Genomic DNA, 13,432 nt, shown 5'->3' on the forward strand with positions numbered 1-13,432 from the left:
CTAGCAAAGTCTAAAACAAAAAGGGTGAATGTGAACCCATATGTAACCATGTTGATCGACGATAGAGCATCCGATGACCCTCCAGGTCACGCGTAGAGGTAGTGGCATTATGTCACCCATGGGCCTCACCGGCACGGACTATAGCTAGTAGTCTGGGTGTGGGAGTGTCAGTCCCGTATAGATCTATACACATGATGTTCACTCTCCTTCCCGGAGACTCTGGTTACATGGCGTTGGCCCAATGAAGAGTCTTAGAGGGAAATAGTGTGTCACATTCTAAAGTAAAAGAGAGAGGGAGAGAGAGAAAGATAGAGAGAGAAATAGAGATAGAGATAGAGATAGAGTCTCCTAACTATTCCTATAATAGTTATTAAGGTTCCAGAAACATGAATAATAGAAGAATGCATGTACTACTCAAGGCAATGAATTGGCTGAGAGAGAGAGAGAGAAAGGTTTATGTCCATACATGTATACATGATATATAATTAATGTTTAAACGACCTTCGGACGGATAACCGATACCCACCAGACCAAATCCCAACGAGGAAAAGGAAATAGGGCGAACTAGCCTTCCTAAGTCCTTTAAACATTTTTTATATAATTATACAAATATAGGCATATATTTAACGAAATAGAGGCATAGAAGAAAACTTTGGTAAAACCTTTGGAAAACCTTTACAAATAAGAATTTACGACTTAATGTCACTTTTTGTAAAACAAGCTTTGAAAACGATTTGATAAAACAGTTTAAGTGAAGAAAATCTTTAACAAGAAATTACGACTTGATTTCTCTTTAGTAACCAAGCTTGAAAAACCTTTGGAAAACCTTTGAAAAACCTTCGGAAAACCTTTCGAATACTTATGATGAAGAGAAATTTGTACTTTAACAAGAGTTGAAAGCGAGATTGGAACATCTTAAGCTAGATAAAACAGTTAACATGCAAAAATCTATTTTGCTATACAGTTATTAATCACATGTGATTTATCTAATAACTGTACAGTTCAACTTGTATTCCCCCCTATAAAAGCAGTTAAAATCATTTAAAAGGTTAATCCAGGGGTATGAACTCACCTGCTGTGGGTGGATCGGACGGAGGTGTCGGTTGAGTGCTCGGTGTCAAGTAAAGACTTGAACACAACTTAATGACCTAGTAACATATGAAGACATATGTTTACATATAATTAGTGACTATAACACTAATTAAACACGTATAAGCATCCTAATGTGCGGAAAAACACTTTGGTCAAGTGCTAGGAGGCTATTGGGTTACAATAAGTGAGTGTATGGCCTAGTTAGGGACTTTACTCTTCAAGAGTAAACTCTTTATGGATATTTCGGCCCTAAGAGCATATCCCCATGAGTTTACGGCCGTAAACTCATGGGCGGTGTGTTTTTGGATGCTAAAAGGTCTTATATTGTCACACCCCGAAAACCGAAGGCGGAAACATTTCCGGGGTTGACTCCATGTTGAGTATCAAATCCAATGCACATAGTAAGTAAAGTAAAACAACCATTACATTACATATTGGCAAGTTTACATTTGTTTCAAAAGTAAGTTGTACAGTTGTGATACATAGTATATATAAACAAAACGAGACAAGTCTTCTGCGCACTCCCACATGGAACAAAATGATCTTCGGGTACCTGTTCTAACGCTGACCTGAGAACACAAGGGGTTTGAAAATCAGCATAACGCTGGTGAGTTCATAAGTGGTTTTTGTTTTGTGAAAGTGCTCGAGTTTCCTTTCTATTTCTGAAAATGTTACACACACCAAGAAAATCCCATATTTTCTTAAAAAGATTGGTTTTTGTTCTCAACATGTAAAGTATAGTTTAGGACTGAAAACACGTTTACTCTTGTGAAAATGTATAGTTATGTTATCTGGTTTGTTATACTGTTCTGGTTACGTACCAATGTATCCCCAGGAAAGTCCCATACTTACCTGATTGTGTTTTACCAATTGTAAAAGATGTAAAGTTATCCATTTTGTTACACTTTTCTAGTTATGTAAACATTCCCCAGGGAAGTCCCATGCTTTCCTGAATGTTGGTTATCAATGTAAAAGATGTATTCTGAAACCTGGTTATCTTGTAAAATGTGTTAAGTTATTCATTAGTACTAATAAGTAAATCACTGTTATCTTAATTGCGAGTTCCATAACCATACGATAGACTAGATATGGCAATAAGTAGTCCACATCACCTTATGACTTTCGTCACCCTTGAACCATTTCGGTTCGGCTGTAGCTAGCAGCCAGGTGTGGGGTAGTCAGCCCCGTATAGATCTATACACTCAAGTCACGCTCTCTAATCCCAAAGATTCTGGTTACGGGTGCAGTCCTCCACTCGCGTATCTCTGTGGAGTGTTCACCGAGGACGTGTCTCCAATCATACAGGACTAACAAATTTACTAGTAATAATATGATAATCCTCCACTCGCGTATCTCTGTGGAGTGTTACCGAGGATATACAGTGTACAAGTTTTATGTATCAAAAGTTCTAATGTCATGCTTTTAACTGATAAAATGTGGAAACCATTTGTGGAATATCTAAAACATAACAGTTTATAAACCCATTTCACAAATAATATGTTTACGTGATCTGCATGTTCAAACGATTATCAGTTGTATCAACCAGTGTTAAAAGCATATAAAATGTGAAACACACACATGAAAATAAGTTTTGAGTACAAGAAAACCTTGTACTCTGCTTGTGTTTCCTCCCTGAAAATAGTTAAAAACAGTGAAAAAGGGTAGGGGTATGAACTCACCGCTTAATGTAGAGATCGAGTGTCAACGGATCCCCTGAACTCCTATGGCCCCTATTTTTCATGTGATGACACATAAATGAGTTAGAGCTAAGGTTTTCCATGACTAAACATGATGGGATAACATCCTTAGGGCTTGGAATTACTAATAATAAGTGTCCTATGATTCAAAGTTAATGATTTATGCAAGTTTAGGGCCAAAATGAGTATTAGAGTGGGTCTATGGTCTTGAAAATGAGTGTGCAGCTGGGGAGTACGGCCAGAAGTGTGTGTGCGACCGTACAGAGGGTGTGTGCGGCCGTACATAGGAGTGTGCGGCCGTACACTCCTCATTTGAGTCCATATGTTGATTTTGAAGTGTATGCTCTTCATACTTGGGAATTTTGAATGTATGCTGCCCCCATTTGAAGGTGTGCGGCCGTACACCTTCATGGGATGATGAATATGATGAATATAATGAGTTTTAAGCTTGGGATCCAAGTGTTTACCACTATACTTAGCTTGAAGATGAAGTAGATCACGATTATGAAGCCTTCTAAGTGTTCTTGGTTGATGATTTAGAGAGAGAAAGTAGAGAGAGGGAAGAGAGCATCTAAATGAATGAATGAAGAGGTATCCATCCATAAATTGAAATTGGGTGTGAGGTTAAGGGTGTTTGCGGTTGGGTGTGTGGCCGTACACACAGGTGTGTGGCCGCACACACAAGTGTGTGGTCGCACACACCTTATTTGGTGAGTTTTGGCCCGATTTTGTGATACTAAACACTCTCCAACCCTTCCTAAGACTCATATCTAAATTATACTAAGTCTAAAGCACCCATATGGAATCACAAGATTTAATAAAAGACAATGAACTCAAGTTTTTGTGCTGAAATACAGATCAATTACAAGGGTTAGAAGTTTCGGGTTGTCACATTATCCCCCTGTTAGAGGGAATTTCGTCCCAAAATTCAAAATTAAGATACAATTCAAGATACAAATGATGGATCTGGAAAGAGATTCGGATACTTCTGTTTCATCGAGTCTTCACGCTCCCAAGTGAACTCCGGTCCCCGCTTGGCATTCCAGCGGACCTTCACTAACGGGATGCGGCTTTGTTTTGTACGTTTGACTTCTCGATCCATGATTTCGATCGGTTCCTCCACGAAATTAAGGTTTTCATTGATCTCGATCTCGTCTAAAGGAATTACTAGGGTTTCATCGGATAGGCACTTCTTGAGATTTGAAACATGGAAGACGGGATGGATGTTACTGAGCTCATGGGGTAAATGAAGTTTATAGGCTACCGGACCGATCCTGGCGAGGATCTCGAAAGGTCCAATGTACCTCGGATTAAGTTTCCCACGCTTACCAAAGCGTACAGTGCCTTTCCAGGGCGAGACTTTCAACAGGACACAGTCTCCAACCTGGAATTCCAGTGGTTTCCGACGGTTATCAGCGTAACTCTTTTGGCGATCACGTGAAGCTTTCAGTCATTCTCGAATTTGGATGATTTTCTCGGTGGTTTCACGGATGATTTCAGGACCAGTGAGAGAACTGTCCGGGACTCGACTCTTGGCTAACTGTGTATCCCCCACCTCGGCCCAGCACAGAGGGGATCTGCACTTGCGACCGTAAAGGGCTTCGAACGGGGCAACCCTAATGCTGGTGTGGTAACTATTGTTGTACGAGAACTCGATCAAGGGTAGATGTGTGTCCCACGATTTTCCAAAATCAATAACACATGCCCTAAGCATGTCCTCTAGAGTTTGGATTGTTCTCTCACTTTGTCCATCGGTCTGAGGATGATACGCCGTGCTCATGTCTAGTTTGGTTCCAAGGGCTTTCTGGAGAGACTGCCAGAATCTGGAGGTAAACCTGCTATCTTGATCAGTGATAATGGATGCAGGTACACCGTGCAGTCGGACTACCTCTTGAATGTAAATTTGCGCGAGTCTTTCCATCTTGAATGATTCTTTGATCGGAATGAAGTGGGCGGACTTTGTCAGACGATCGAAAATTACCCAAATGGTGTCGTACCCACTCGGACACTTGGGTAGTTTGGTGATGAAGTCCATGGTAATCATCTCCAATTTCCATTCGGGTATCTCGGGCTGCTGGAGAAGACCTGAGGGTTTCTGGTGTTCAACTTTAACCTTGGCACAAGTCAGACACTTGCCCACGAACGTAGCTATCTCAGCTTTCATGTTTGGCCACCAATATTGTTTCTTGAGATCTAAGTACATCTTGTCAGAGCCCGGGTGAACAGAGTATCTGGTTCTGTGCGCTTCCTCCATAACTATCTCTCTGAATCCTCCAAACTTAGGAGTCCAGATCCAATCCATGAAACAATAGACTCCTTTACCTCTGATCTCAAGTTTCTTTTCCATTCCTCTCAAGGCTTCGGTTGACATGCTCTCGGGTTTGAGGGCTTCTAACTGGGCTTCTCGGATTTGCATAGGCAGGTTGGAATGGATGGTCATCGTTTGGTTCTTCACTTTGCGGCCTGCACTCTCCTTTCGGCTAAGGGCATTTGCTACCACATTGGCCTTGCCAGGATGGTAACGGATTTCACACTCATAATCACTGAGTATTTCTACCCATCGCCGTTGTCTCATGTTCAAGTCTTTATGGTCAAAGATGTGTTGCAGGCTCTTGTGATCAGTGAAGATCGTGCACTTGGTTCCGTAGAGGTAATGTCTCCAAATCTTCAATGCAAAGACTACAGCTCCTAGCTCCAAGTCATGTGTGGTATAGTTGACCTCGTGTGCTTTCAACTGTCTAGAAGCATAAGCAATCACCTTTCCTCTTTGCATAAGCACACAGCCTAAGCCTTGAGTAGACGCATCGCAGTAGACAACGAAGTCCTCTGTCCCTTCGGGTAGGGACAGAATGCATAAGGCTTTCTTCAGCGTCTGGAATGCGGTTTCTTATTTATCGCTCCAACAAAAGGGTACACCTTTCTGTGTTAGAGTGGTTAAGGTTTTGGCGATTCTGGAAAAGTTTTGGATGAATCTCCTATAATAGCCAGCGAGACCCAAGAATTGTCGGATTTCTGTGGGTGTCTTCGGTGCTGACCAATTCTCTATCGCCTTTATCTTGGAAGGATCGACATGAATACCCTCCTCGCTTACTACATGACCGAGGAAAGTTACCTTCCGAATCCAAAACTCGCATTTGGAAAATTTCGCGTACAACTTCTCGGATCGAAGGGTTTCCAACACTAGCCTCAAGTGTTGTTTGTGGTCTTCTTCGCTTCGGGAATGGACGAGTATGTCATCGATGAACACAATGACAAACTTGTCCAGATAAGGACGACACACCCGGTTCATCAGGTCCATGAACACCGCCGGTGCGTTGGTTAGACCAAAGGGCATCACTACGAACTCGTAGTGTCCATATCGAGTCCTGAAAGCTGTTTTGGAAACATCACTCTCATGAACTCGTAGCTGATGGTACCCTGATCGAAGGTCTATCTTGGAGAAGTAATTGGCTCCCTGGAGTTGATCGAAGAGGTCATCTATTCGAGGAAGAGGATATCGGTTTTTGACAGTCAACTTGTTCAGCTCGCGATAATCGATACACATCCGAAAGGATCCATCTTTCTTCTTGACAAACAAAACCGAAGCTCCCCAGGGTGAGATACTCAGTCTAATGAATCCTTTACTGAGCAACTCGTTGAGTTGACTGGATAACTCCTGCATTTCTGCTGGAGCTAAGCGATACGGAGACTTTGCTACGGGAGTAGCTCCAGGAATTAGGTCAATGTGAAACTCGACCTGACGCTCGGGAGGAATTCCTGGAAGCACTTCAGGAAACACATCAGGAAAGTTACCGACTTCGGGGATGCTCGCGAGGTCTTTAACTTCCTGCTTCTCGTTGATTACATGGGCCAAGAATGCAATACACTCCTTTCGCAGGAGCTTTTGAGCTTTGATGCAGGAAATGATACGAAGGTTGGAACCGAGTTTATCATCATAGATTACCAGAGTTGGACCCGTGGGAAGGTTGAGACGGATGGCTTTTTCGAAACAAAGAATATCTGCATGATTGGGACTCAACCAATCCATGCCAATGATGACATCAAAGCTACTTATGGAAACCGGCATAAGATCGATAGGAAATGAATGGTCATTCAAGGTAAGGATACAACCTATGAATATCTCGTTAGCGCTTTCTTTTTCTCCATTAGCCATCTCGACGGTAAACGTTTCAGTTAAAGGTTGGGGATTATGTTTTAGGTTATGTTTGAACAAATGACTAACAAAGCTTCTTTTAGCACCCGAATCGAAAAGAATACTAGCATACGAGTTGTCGAGAAGGAACGTACCCGAAACAACAGTGGGATCGGCGACCGCTTCCTCCCGTCCCATGGCGAGGACCCTTCCAGTGTTGTCAGCTGTAGACTTCTTAGGGCAGTTCCTTTTAAAGTGCCCGACCTCACCACAGTTGTAGCAGGCTTGACCAACGCCTGCTCCCGAAGATTGATTGGTCAATTGGGTCGGAGCTTTGCAGAATTGAACCGTGTGCCCCTTCTTACCACAGATGGTACATGACAGTTCTCGGCAGGGGCCAGGGTTGTGGTAATACTTGCACTTGTCATAGAGGGGAAGATTACCAGCATACAGGCTGGTAGGAGTTGGAGCTGTGGATCCCACAACAGAAGCTGCAGCAACAGGGGTAGTAGCAGCATGGACTACTACAATTTGTTGTCTCTTGGAGGATCCTTGGGAAGATTGACCCTTCTTCTTCTTCCAGAACTTTCTCTTCTCACCACTGCTTTTATTCGACCCAGGAACGGTGGTGGTTTCCTCGACATCATCGCTATGATCAATTAGGGTTTGGGCTAAAGTCTTAGCACTATCATATGTATCCAGACGAGCAGCCAAAACATGACCCTTTTTCGGATGGGTTAACCCCCAAATGAACCTTTCGATCTTTTTGCTTTCAGGAGTGACCAGACCAGGACAGAGAAGAGCAAGATCATCGAATCGGGAAGTGTATGCAGCAATGTCGGAACTTTTCATCTTCAGGTTCCAGAGCTCGTGCTCTAGTTTCTGCATTTCACCACGGGGACAGTATTCGGCTATCAAGAGTTCTTTCATGGCTTCCCAGCCCATGGCGTTGGCTACGGGTAGGGTCAAGGATTTGACTCGGCCGTTCTACCAAGTCAAAGCTTTATTTAGGAAGGTACAGGCTGCAAATTTAACCTTATCGGACTCAGCACAGGCACAGATTTCGAAGATGGATTCGATTTTCTTGAACCATCGGGACAAGGAAATGACACCATCAGTGCCATCAAATGATGAAGGCTTCGCGTTCATGAAATCCTTGTAGGAACCCTCCTTTCGGTGTCCCTGATCACTTTCTTGGTCCTGAGTTTGAGTACCACCTCCTGAACCACGGGTGTTTAATTGGGACATAGCAGCTGCCACCGCGGCGGTAACAGCTGCCTGAAATACCACGGGGTCAATTTCAGGAGGAGGTGGTGGCGGAGGGTTGTTGGTCTTTGAGCTGGGTCTCTTTCTGGGAGGCATCTTGATCTAATAAGATCAAGAAAGAGAGGATGATAAGTCCTTTGAATTGGATCGAGAGATATGACAGATATTTATTCCAAATAAGCGATAAAGCAGGAAAGAGTTATCAAAGCAGGTAAACTATCGCTAACGAAATGATCGAGGATCTATACGCGAATGAGGATTTCTACAAAGAATTAGCTCGAGAAATACTCCCATAGTATTTCATGATTCGATAATACACTGGCGCGATGTTTGTGGTATTAGGGTAAGTTTTAGGCATGCCGCATACCACAGTCACTCCCAAGCACATGTTGGCCGTGTCTCGAATGAATATAGTTGGCCAGGCTATATTGATCCTAGACACGACTACATAACTACCCAGTTTTAACCGTAGTACACAACACCCATTTACTTATGTTTTGTTCTACTTGTAGTTACGGATCTCGACGGTTCGGTATACTTGTATACTTTTAAAAATACTTATAGTTTGAAGATACTTTTAATTTAGAGCACTTAGGCCCCTTTTAGTGTTTATAGTTTTATACCATGTAAGGTTTGGCATACTTTATTTACTATAAACAAGGGCTCTGATACCAATCTGTCACACCCCGAAAACCGAAGGCGGAAACATTTCCGGGTTGACTCCATGTTGAGTATCAAATCCAATGCACATAGTAAGTAAAGTAAAACAACCATTACATTACATATAGGCAAGTTTACATTTGTTTCAAAAGTAATTTGTACAGTTGTGATACATAGTATATATAAACAAAACGAGACAAGTCTTCTGTGCACTCCCACATGGAACAAAATGATCTTCGGGTACCTGTTCTAACGCTGACCTGAGAACACAAGGGGTTTGAAAATCAGCATAACGCTGGTGAGTTCATAAGCGGTTTTTGTTTTGTGAAAGTGCTCGAGTTTCCTTTCTGTTTCTGAAAATGTTACACACACCAAGAAAATCCCATATTTTCTTAAAAAGATTGGTTTTTGTTCTCAACATGTAAAGTATAGTTTAGGACTGAAAACACGTTTACTCTTGTGAAAATGTATAGTTATGTTATCTGGTTTGTTATACTGTTCTGGTTACGTACCAATGTATCCCCAGGAAAGTCCCATACTTACTTGATTGTGTTTTACCAATTGTAAAAGATGTAAAGTTATCCATTTTGTTACACTTTTCTAGTTATGTAAACATTCCCCAGGGAAGTCCCATGCTTTCCTGAATGTTGGTTATCAATGTAAAAGATGTATTCTGAAACCTGGTTATCTTGTAAAATGTGTTAAGTTATTCATTAGTACTAATAAGTAAATCACTGTTATCTTAATTGCGAGTTCCATAACCATACGATAGACTAGATATGGCAATAAGTAGTCCACATCACCTTATGACTTTCGTCACCCTTGAACCATTTCGGTTCGGCTGTAGCTAGCAGCCAGGTGTGGGGTAGTCAGCCCCGTATAGATCTATACACTCAAGTCACGCTCTCTAATCCCAAAGATTCTGGTTACGGGTGCAGTCCTCCACTCGCGTATCTCTGTGGAGTGTTCACCGAGGACGTGTCTCCAATCATACAGGACTAACAAATTTACTAGTAATAATATGATAATCCTCCACTCGCGTATCTCTGTGGAGTGTTACCGAGGATATACAGTGTACAAGTTTTATGTTTCAAAAGTTATAATGTCATGCTTTTAACTGATAAAATATGGAAACCATTTGTGAAATATATAAAACATAACAGTTTATAAACCCATTTCACAAATAATATGTTTACGTGATCTGCATGTTCAAACGATTATCAGTTGTATCAACCAGTGTTAAAAGCATATAAAATGTGAAACACACACATGAAAATAAGTTTTGAGTACAAGAAACCCTTGTACTTTGCTTGTGTTTCCTCCCTGAAAATAGTTAAAAACAGTGAAAAAGGGTAGGGGTATGAACTCACCGCTTAATGTAGAGATCGAGTGTCAACGGATCCCCTGAACTCCTATGGCCCCTATTTTTCATGTGATGACACATAAATGAGTTAGAGCTAAGGTTTTCCATGATTAAACATGATGGGATAACATCCTTAGGGCTTGGAATTACTAATAATAAGTGTCCTATGATTCAAAGTTAATGATTTAGGCCAAAAATGAGTATTAGAGTGGGTGTATGGTCTTGAAAATGAGTGTGCGGCTGGGGAGTACGGCCAGAAGTGTGTGTGAGGCATCACCCAAGAGTGTGCGGCCATACAGAGGGTGTGTTCGGCCGTACACTCCTCATTTGAGTCCATATGTTGATTTTGAAGTGTATGCTCTTCATACTTGGGAATTTTGAATGGATGCTGCCCCCATTTGAAGGTGTGCAGCCGTACACCTTCATGGGATGATGAATATGATGAATATAATGAGTTTTAAGCTTGGGATCCAAGTGTTTACCACTATACTTAGCTTGAAGATGAAGTAGATCACGATTATGAAGCCTTCTAAGTGTTCTTGGTTGATGATTTAGAGAGAGAAAGTAGAGAGACGGAAGAGAGCATCTAAATGAATGAATGAATGAAGAGGTATCCATCCATAAATTGAAATTGGGTGTGAGGTTGAGGGTGTTTGCGGTTGGGTGTGTGGTCGTACACACAGGTGTGTGGCCGCACACACCTTATTTGGTGAGTTTTGGCCCGATTTTATGATACTAAACACTCTCCAACCCTTCCTAAGAATCATATCTAAAGTATACTAAGTCTAAAGCACCCATATGGAATCACAAGATTTAAAAAAACACAATGAAATCAAGTTTTAGTGCTTAAATACAGATCAATTACATGGGTTAGAAGTTTTGGGTTGTCACATATATCACCTGTAGAGTTTGGCTAGGTTCATATTTAGGACATAGGAAGGGGTTAAGGCTCCAAATGGACCATTTAAGGGAGTTTACGGCTGTAAACCTAGAGTTTATGGCAGTAAACTTTCACTTGGTCATTCCCTTCATGAATTAAGGTCTTAAATGAAAGAGTATAAGGTTCTATGCATTTTTCCAAGTCAAATGGGGAAGTTAGGGCATCATTTGGCGTCATTATGGGAGTTTATGGCCCATGGACCAATCCTTGGGGGTTTACGGCCGTAAACTCCTAGGTCCTTAGTTTCTTTGATGTTTTGAAGGCCCTACTTCATTTGTGGTTGATTCTAGACATTTACCCAAGCCTTAGGAGGTGTTTAAGGGCAAATTTAACACCTTTAAAGGTGTTCACGGCTCATGAAGAGGGGTTTACGATCCAAGAGTGTTCTTAGGCCGTAAACTCATGTTTACTCTCCATATGTTAAGGTTTTGGTGTTCTAAGCTCATATATGCAAGTCCACAAGTCATATTTAAGCCCTAGGATTGATTTAGAAGGGTTTTGGGGCTTCAAAACCCCACTTATGGGTGTTTGCAGTCCAAGAGTGTTCTTGGGCCGTAAACACATGATTTTGTCACTTTTGGATGTCTTAAACACGAATTTGCATATTAAATGAGCTAAACAACAACTTAGGGTAGACCACTTACCAGTTTGGGGCTTGAAAGAGGCGTTTTTGGATCGAAGGAAACTTGTAGAGAGAGAGAGTAGAGAGAGGGTGGAAAGTTTCAAATGGAGTCCACTCACCCTTATATAGGGGTTGAGTTTGTGGCTTGGTGGAAATCTACCCGATATTGATGTTAAACGGGGCTTTTGGTCGCACCTGATTAAATGGTCATAGTTTGACTTGGTTGTAACTAAAAATTTTCAAGGGAATATTGAGGGTGTTTGTAATTTGTTTCAACCCTTACGAAGTCATAATAAAAGTCCCAAATTAATTAACCTAATCCAAAAGGTTAACGGACAATTTAATAAAGCGAGTTTTATTAACGGAAGAAGAGGTTAAAAATGACGGGATAAATTTCGGGTTGTAACATCATCCCCCCGTTAGAGGGAATTTCATCCCAAAATTTGGGTTTAAGCAAGGAAGTGGCATGAACAATCGGGTGGAGAGGTGAGGGTACTTCCTGTTCGGTTGATCCTTGCGCTCCCAAGCGAACTCTGGCCTTTGCTTGGCGTTCTAACTTACGGGATGCGAACTGTTTCATTCAGTTAGTGATTCTTACAGGTTCGTCTACGAAGTTAGGGTTCCCAATGATTTCTACCAAGTTGAGTGGGATATAGAGAGTGACGTCGGGCAAACACTTTTCAAGTCTAAGAAGTGGTTCGATTTGGGGTGAAACTTATGGAATTTCCGAAAGTAGTCGTGGTCTGACGAGGGTTGGACCAATTTTTGTAAAGAATCTCAGATGGTCCTAAGCTCTCGGAAAGGTAGAGCTTTTCAGTACTTAGAACATAATGTACTGTAGTGATGTTGATTATGATGGCATGTGCGGAATTAGAAAGATCTAGTGATTCATCATACAAATTCAAGAACACAAGAAGTAAATAAATCTTTGTAAGCTCTTATTAGATCTAGAAAGATTATACAAATGGGTTTTTATACAATTTCTCTCTCTAGTCTAACACTCCAAAATGGACTTACATAATGGGAGTCACTCACTTCCTATTTATAGGAAAGACTCAACCCATTTACACATACAAAGAGGAAAGCCTAAACACTACATCCAAGCATGACTTTGCACCCTAACAATCTCCCCCCCTCAAAGTTAGGATTGGATGTCCGGCTTTAATCTCCAACGAGCTAGCGCGATCAAGACCAAACTCCCCCTCGAAGTAACATCGGTCTTCAAATCCGCAAATGAATATTCGACAAACCCGAGAAGCTTCGAATACCCATCATTCTCCCCCTTTTTATAATCAAAAAATGATTATAAAACCCACTAAGGATGAGAAGCGCCCGAGGAATAATCTTCACAATACTCCCCCTTGATGTGTACCAAAAATGAATCACCAAAAATCTTGCACGGAAAAACAATCACGAAAAAGCCACAAAAAATTTCCAATTTATGAAAATTTTTGACTTTTTGGGTGAAAGTTGCAAGATTTTTCAAAAACCGGGTAGATATTGTCACTTTTTGAAACTTGCAGGGACCCGTTGCGCCAAAAACAGTCAAATATGCGAAACTCTAGCCCATTTGCTTAACCGGGCATAAAGTGTAAATTCGCACAAACTGTAGGGACCAGAACTGAAAATTCTGCATTTTTTCAGCTTTTATTTCCCATTT

This window comes from Lactuca sativa, chromosome 3 (assembly GCF_002870075.4).
Source record: "Lactuca sativa cultivar Salinas chromosome 3, Lsat_Salinas_v11, whole genome shotgun sequence".
Classification (NCBI taxonomy): Eukaryota; Viridiplantae; Streptophyta; class Magnoliopsida; order Asterales; family Asteraceae; genus Lactuca; species Lactuca sativa.